Consider the following 6,000-nt stretch of genomic DNA (forward strand, 5'->3'; position numbering starts at 1 on the left):
ATTCGGTGATGCAGCCCACGGTGAAGATCTGGAACCAGCTGAGGAGAGATTTCAGGATCGAGGGGATGTCGGTGTTAACGTCATTGTGTGATAGCCACAGTTTTGAGCGGGGCGGGGGGGGGGGGAGAGGGGGGAAATAGACGGGATATATAGGAGGTGGAGAGAAGTGGGGCTGGTTAAGGTGAGGGATTTGTACCTGGAAGAAGGGTTTGCCAGTATAGAGGAACTGGAGGAGAGGGTAGAGCTGCCGAGAGAGTTTAGGAACCTGCAGGTAAGGGACTTGTGCGAAAGGTTTGGAAGAGTTCCCCAGGTTGCCGGGATACACCCTGCTGGAGTGACTGGTCTGTCCAGGGGGTGGCAGCCTCGCTGGGGGGGTGTCAGCCTCGCTGGGGGACTGGTCTGTCCAGGGGGTGGGGTCTTCGCTGGGGGGGTGGTCTGTCCAGGGGGTGGCAGCCTCGCTGGGAGACCCGTCTGTCCAGGGGGTGGGGGCCTCGCTGGGGCGGTGGCAGCCTCGCTGGGGGACTGGTCTGTCCAGGGGGTGGGGGCCTCGCTGGGGGACTGGTCTGTCCAGGGGGTGGGGGCCTCGCTGGGGGACTCGTCTGTCCAGGCGGTGGGGGCCTCGCTGGGGCGGGTGGCAGCCTCGCTGGGGGACTGGTCTGTCCAGGGGGTGGGGGCCTCGCTGGGGGACTGGTCTGTCCAGGGGGTGGGGCCTCGCTGGGGGACTCGTCTGTCCAGGCGGTGGGGGCCTCGCTGGGGGGGTGGCAGCCTTGCTGGGGGGACTGGTCTGTCCAGGGGGTGGCAGCCTCGCTGGGGGACTGGTCTGTCCAGGGGGTGGGGGCCTCGCTGGGGGACTGGTCTGTCCAGGGGGTGGGGGCCTCGCTGGGGGACTGGTCTGTCCAGGGGGTTGTCGCCTCGCTGGGGGGGGTGGCGGCCTCGCTGGGCGACCCGTCTGTCCAGGGGGTGGCGGCTTCGCTGGGCGACCCGTCTGTCCAGGGGGTGGCGGCTTCGCTGGGCGACCCGTCTGTCCAGGGGGTGGCGGCTTCGCTGGGTGACCCGTCTGTCCAGGGGGTGGCGGCTTCGCTGGGCGACCCGTCTGTCCAGGGGGTGGCGGCTTCGCTGGGCGACCCGTCTGTCCAGGGGGTGGCGGCCTTTGCTGGGGGACTCGTCTGACTGTCTTCGGTTGGAAAAGATCGAATACAAATTAAGGGGTTCAGCGGAGGGCTTCGATGCAAGGTGGAGGATGTTGGGGGCCGTGTTTGAGGAGCTGTTCGTCACCGGGGGGGGGGGGGGGGGGATCAGGGGGGTGGGGGTGAAAAATGGAAAAATCTGTACAAACTGTGCAGTTGTGTGTTGGGGAATTTGCTCCCTGAGTTGTTTACATTTTGTTGCCTTTTATAAGAGTTTGGAATAAAATACATTTTCAAAAAAACAATCTCCCCATACTCAATGATGGAGGAGCCCAGCACATCTGTGCAAAAGACAGGATTGAGGCATTCGCAACAATCTCCAGCCAGATGTGGCGAGTGGATGATCCATCTTGGTCTCCTCCCGAGGTCCCCAGCCCCCAGGTCAGTCTTCAGTCAAAACCATTTATAAATTCATAAGATATAGGAGCACATTGAGGTCCTTTGACCCATCAGGTCTATTCCACCATTCTATCATGGCTGATATCACACTTTCCTGCCCGTTCTCCATAACCCTTCAACCCATTACCAATCAAAAATCTGTCTAACTCCTTCTTAAATTTACTCACTGTCCCAGCATGCATGGCACTCTGGGGGAGCGAATGCCACAGATTCCCAACCCTTCGGGAGAAGTAGTTTCTCCTCAAATCCGTTTTAAATTTGCTGCCTTTTATTCTAAGATTATGACCTCTCATTTTGTAATGTCCCACAAGAGGCAGCATCCACTCCACGTCTACTTTATCCAGACCTTTCAGCATCTTAATTACCTCAATTCAATCTCCCCTCATTCTTCTGAACTCGAGGGAGTATCGGCCTAAACTGTTCAATCTCTCCCCATACGACAAACCCTCATCTCTGGAATCTAGTGAACCTCCTCTGAACTGCCTCCAATCCCACATCATCCTTCCTCAAATAAGGGGATTAAACTGTGCACAGTGCTCCAGGAGCAGTCTCACCAATGCCTTGTGTAGTTGCAGCAACACTTCCTTACCTTTATACTCTAATCCATTTGCTATAAAGGTCAACATTCCATTCGCTAATGTATCATCTGCTGTAGCTGCATGATGGCTCTCTGTGACTCACGAAGGACAACCCCGCATCCCTCTGGGTCAACGCGTGTGGGCCCCCAAATCATCGGGGATGGGACATTAATGGACCTCTTCCTTAATGGGTTGTTCACGGGTATGTGTGGCAGGACTGTGGAGTTTAGATCTGATCCGACGGTTTGGAAACACAAAGCTATATCAATCATTCTCTGCCAGAGCTGTATGTCACACAGGTTGTCCTGTTTGGTACCTTCACCAGGTTAACTCGTGATTTTTAGATATCTCTGGCGCAGCTTAGTATAGATTCTGACCCTGTGCTGTACCTGCCACGGGAGTGTTTGATGGGGACAGTGTAGAGGGAGCTTTACTCTGTATCTAACCCCGTGCTGTACCTGTCCTGGGAGTGTTTGATGGGTACAGTGTAGAGGGAGCTTTACTCTGTATCTAACCCCGTGCTGTACCTGTCCTGGGAGTGTTTGATGGGAACAGTGGAGAGGAAGCTTTACTCTGTATCTAACCCGGTGCTGTACCTGTCCTGGGAGTGTTTGATGGGGACAGTGTAGAGGGAGCTTTACTCTGTATCTAACCCCGTGCTGTACCTGTCCTGGGAGTGTTTGATGGGGACAGTGTAGAGGGAGCTTTACTCTGTATCTAACCCCGTGCTGCACCTGTCCTGGGAGTGTTTGATGGGGACAGTGTAGAGTGAGCTTTACTCTGTATCTAACCCCGTGCTGTACCTGTCTTGGGAGTGTTTGATGGGGCCAGTGTGGAGGAAGCTTTACTCTGTATCTAACCCGGTGCTGTACCTGTCCTGGGAGTGTTTGATGGGGACAGTGTAGAGGGAGCTTTACTCTGTATCTAACCCCGTGCTGCACCTGTCCTGGGAGTGTTTGATGGGGACAGTGTAGAGGGAGCTTTACTCTGTATCTAACCCCGTGCTGTACCTGTCCTAGGAATGTTTGATGGGGACAGTGTAGAGGGAGCTTTACTCTGTATCTAACTCTGTGCTGTACCTGTCCTAGGAATGTTTGATGGGGACAGTGCAGAGGGAGCTTTACTCTGTATCTAACTCTGTGCTGTACCTGCCCTGGGAAAGTTTTATGGGTCAATGTAGAGGGAGCTTTACTCTGTATCTAACCCCATGCTGTACCTGTCCTGGGAGTGTTTGATGGGGACAGTGTAGAGGGAGCTTTCCTCTGTATCTAACCCCGTGCTGTACCTGTCCTAGGAATGTTTGATGGGGACAGTGCAGAGGGAGCTTTACTCTGTATCTAACCCGTGCTGTACCTGTCCTGGGAATGTTTTATGGGTCAATGTAGAGGGAGCTTTAACCTGTGTCTAACAGGTTAAATACAGAGCTCTGCCCAGGACTCCTCCCCCTGGGACCGATGTATAAAGCTGGCTCTACTGGGAGTGTTTGATGGGGGTATTGTAGTGGAGGGTATTGTAGCCGAATGTCTCAGTTTAATTGGAGCAAAATGCTGCTGCTATTTATTAACTGGTTTATTTCATCATCTGATTTAAATCCACAAACAATTTGCTCAATCTCCAGCTGATTGGTCCAGTAAAATACACATTGATTCAGCACCGTTGCCTGTCCTATCGCACCTCAACCAACCTCAAATATCCCCTCCTCTTTGCCGCTGTCCCTCCTCCCAGACCAGTGGTTGGTGTGGGTCTGGAATGTGCAGGGTGAGAGAGAATCCAAGAACGATGAGGGCCACAGGGGGATTGGCAACAAGGAGAGCTTTGGGGGGAGGAGGGTAGAAGCGGGATGTGTTGGCGCGTGGCCTTAACCCTGTGAACTCACCGAGGAAACACGCTCCGGATCCATGGTCAGCGCTCTGGAAAGGTTGGCGTTTTCGAGGGGGGAGCCCGGTGACTCCTCCTCCCTGAGCAGCCTCATTGTGTGAGTCAGACAAGAACCCACCCCCTCTGTTCCACTGCTCTGTCTCCATAGAGACACTTCACAACACTCTACACATCAGAGAGACAGAATCCCATCCCATAACCCAACCCCATAGACTCACTGTCCCCATCAAACACTCCCAGGACAGGTACAGCACGGGGTTAGATACAGAGTAAAGCTCCCACTAAACTGTCCCCATCAAACACTCCTAGGACAGGTACAGCACGGGGTTAGATACAGAGTAAAGCTCCCCCTGCACTGTCCCCATCAAACACTCCCAGGACAGGTACAGCACGGAGTTACGTACAGAGTAAAGCTCCCTCTACACTGTCCCCATCAAAACACTCCCAGGACAGGTACAGCACAGGGTTAGATAGAGAGTAAAGCTCCCACTAAACTGTCCCCATCAAATAGTCCCTCTACACTGTCTCCATCAAACACTCCCAGGACAGGGACCGCACGGGGTTAGATACAGAGTAAAGCTCCCTCTACACTGTCTCCATCAAACACTCCCAGGACATGTACAGCATGAGGTTAGATACAGAGTGAAGCTCTCTCTACACTGTCTCCATCAAACACTCCCAGGACAGGTACAGCACGGGGTTAGATACAGAGTAAAGCTCCCTCTACACTGTCCCCATCAAACACTCCCAGGGCAGGTACAGCACGGGGTTAGATACAGAGTAAAGCTCCCTCTACACTGTCCCCACTAACACTCCCAGGACAGGTACAGCACGGGGTTAGATACAGAGTAAAGCTCCCTCTACACTGTCCCCACTAACACTCCCAGGACAGGTACAGCATGGGGTTAGATACAGAGCAAAGCTCCCTCTACACTGTCCCCATCAAACACTCCCAGGACAGGTACAGCACGGGGTTAGATACAGAGCAAAGCTCCCTCTACACTGTCCCCATCAAACACTCCCAGGACAGGTACAGCACGGGGTTAGATACAGAGTAAAGCTTCCTCTGCACTGTCCCCATCAAACACTCTCAGGACAGGTACAGCATGGGGTTAGATACAGAGTAAAGCTTCCTCTGCATTGTCCCCATCAAACACTCTCAGGACAGGTACAGCACGGGGTTAGATACAGAGTAAAGCTCCCTCTACACTGTCCCCATCAAACACTCCCAGGACAGGTACAGCACGGGGTTAGATACAGAGTAAATCTCCATCTACACTGTCCCCATCAAACACTCCCAGGACAGGTACAGCACGGGGTTAGATACAGAGTAAAGCACCCTCTACACTGTCCCCATCAATCATTCCCATGACAGGTACAGGAGGTATTATAGAATTAATTCATTGGATGTGACCTTTGCTCTTGAGCTCCACCATTTATTACCCATCCCTAATTGCCCCTTGAGAAGGTGGTGGGTGAGCCGGCATCTTGAAGCTGCTGCAGTCTCTTGTGGTGCAGGTACAACCACCCTGCTGTTAGGGAGGTATTTGTGGGATATTGACCCAGTGACAGTGACATTTCCTCATCGGGATGGTGTGGGGCTGGAAGGGGAACTTTCCCGTTGGGGATGTGGATGGGTACCAGGGCTGTGAAGCGTGTTGTTGTGGGCGGATGTGTATTCGTGGCTCTGCTGACTTTCCATCGAGCCAGGATGTGGGTTTTTGTTCGTGGTGAGCAGCAGGATGTTGCAGCTCTGTTGCTCACTCAACGCTTGCTCAAAGCTTCCAGAAACTTCCAGGAGCTGCCGAAGGTTCCTGCTTGGCTTCACTGGGCAGTTACTGAGCTGTGGAGCCCAGTACGGCCAACACATTGTGGGAGAATCGCCCCGGCCTACGAGGTGGTCTGCTACCAATACTGAGAGGCCAGTGATCCTTCCTCGCCTTACCTCCCTGCCTCAA

The 6,000-nt window shown here is 53.7% G+C and overlaps 1 protein-coding gene across 1 annotated transcript in view; it reads right to left on the reverse strand.

Annotated features, from left to right (window-relative positions):
* The window catches only part of LOC119955234 (mucin-5AC-like), a 36,926-nt gene extending 32,813 nt beyond the window's left edge, over window positions 1-4,113 (reverse strand). Inside the window, exon 1 of the mRNA XM_038781266.1 lies at window positions 4,041-4,113. The gene's annotated coding sequence lies outside the window, so the exon portion shown is untranslated. The remainder of the gene's footprint in view (window positions 1-4,040) is intronic.
* Window positions 4,114-6,000: the final 1,887 nt, after the last annotated feature.

This window comes from Scyliorhinus canicula, chromosome 20, assembly GCF_902713615.1.
Source record: "Scyliorhinus canicula chromosome 20, sScyCan1.1, whole genome shotgun sequence".
In the NCBI taxonomy this organism is placed as follows: Eukaryota; Metazoa; Chordata; class Chondrichthyes; order Carcharhiniformes; family Scyliorhinidae; genus Scyliorhinus; species Scyliorhinus canicula.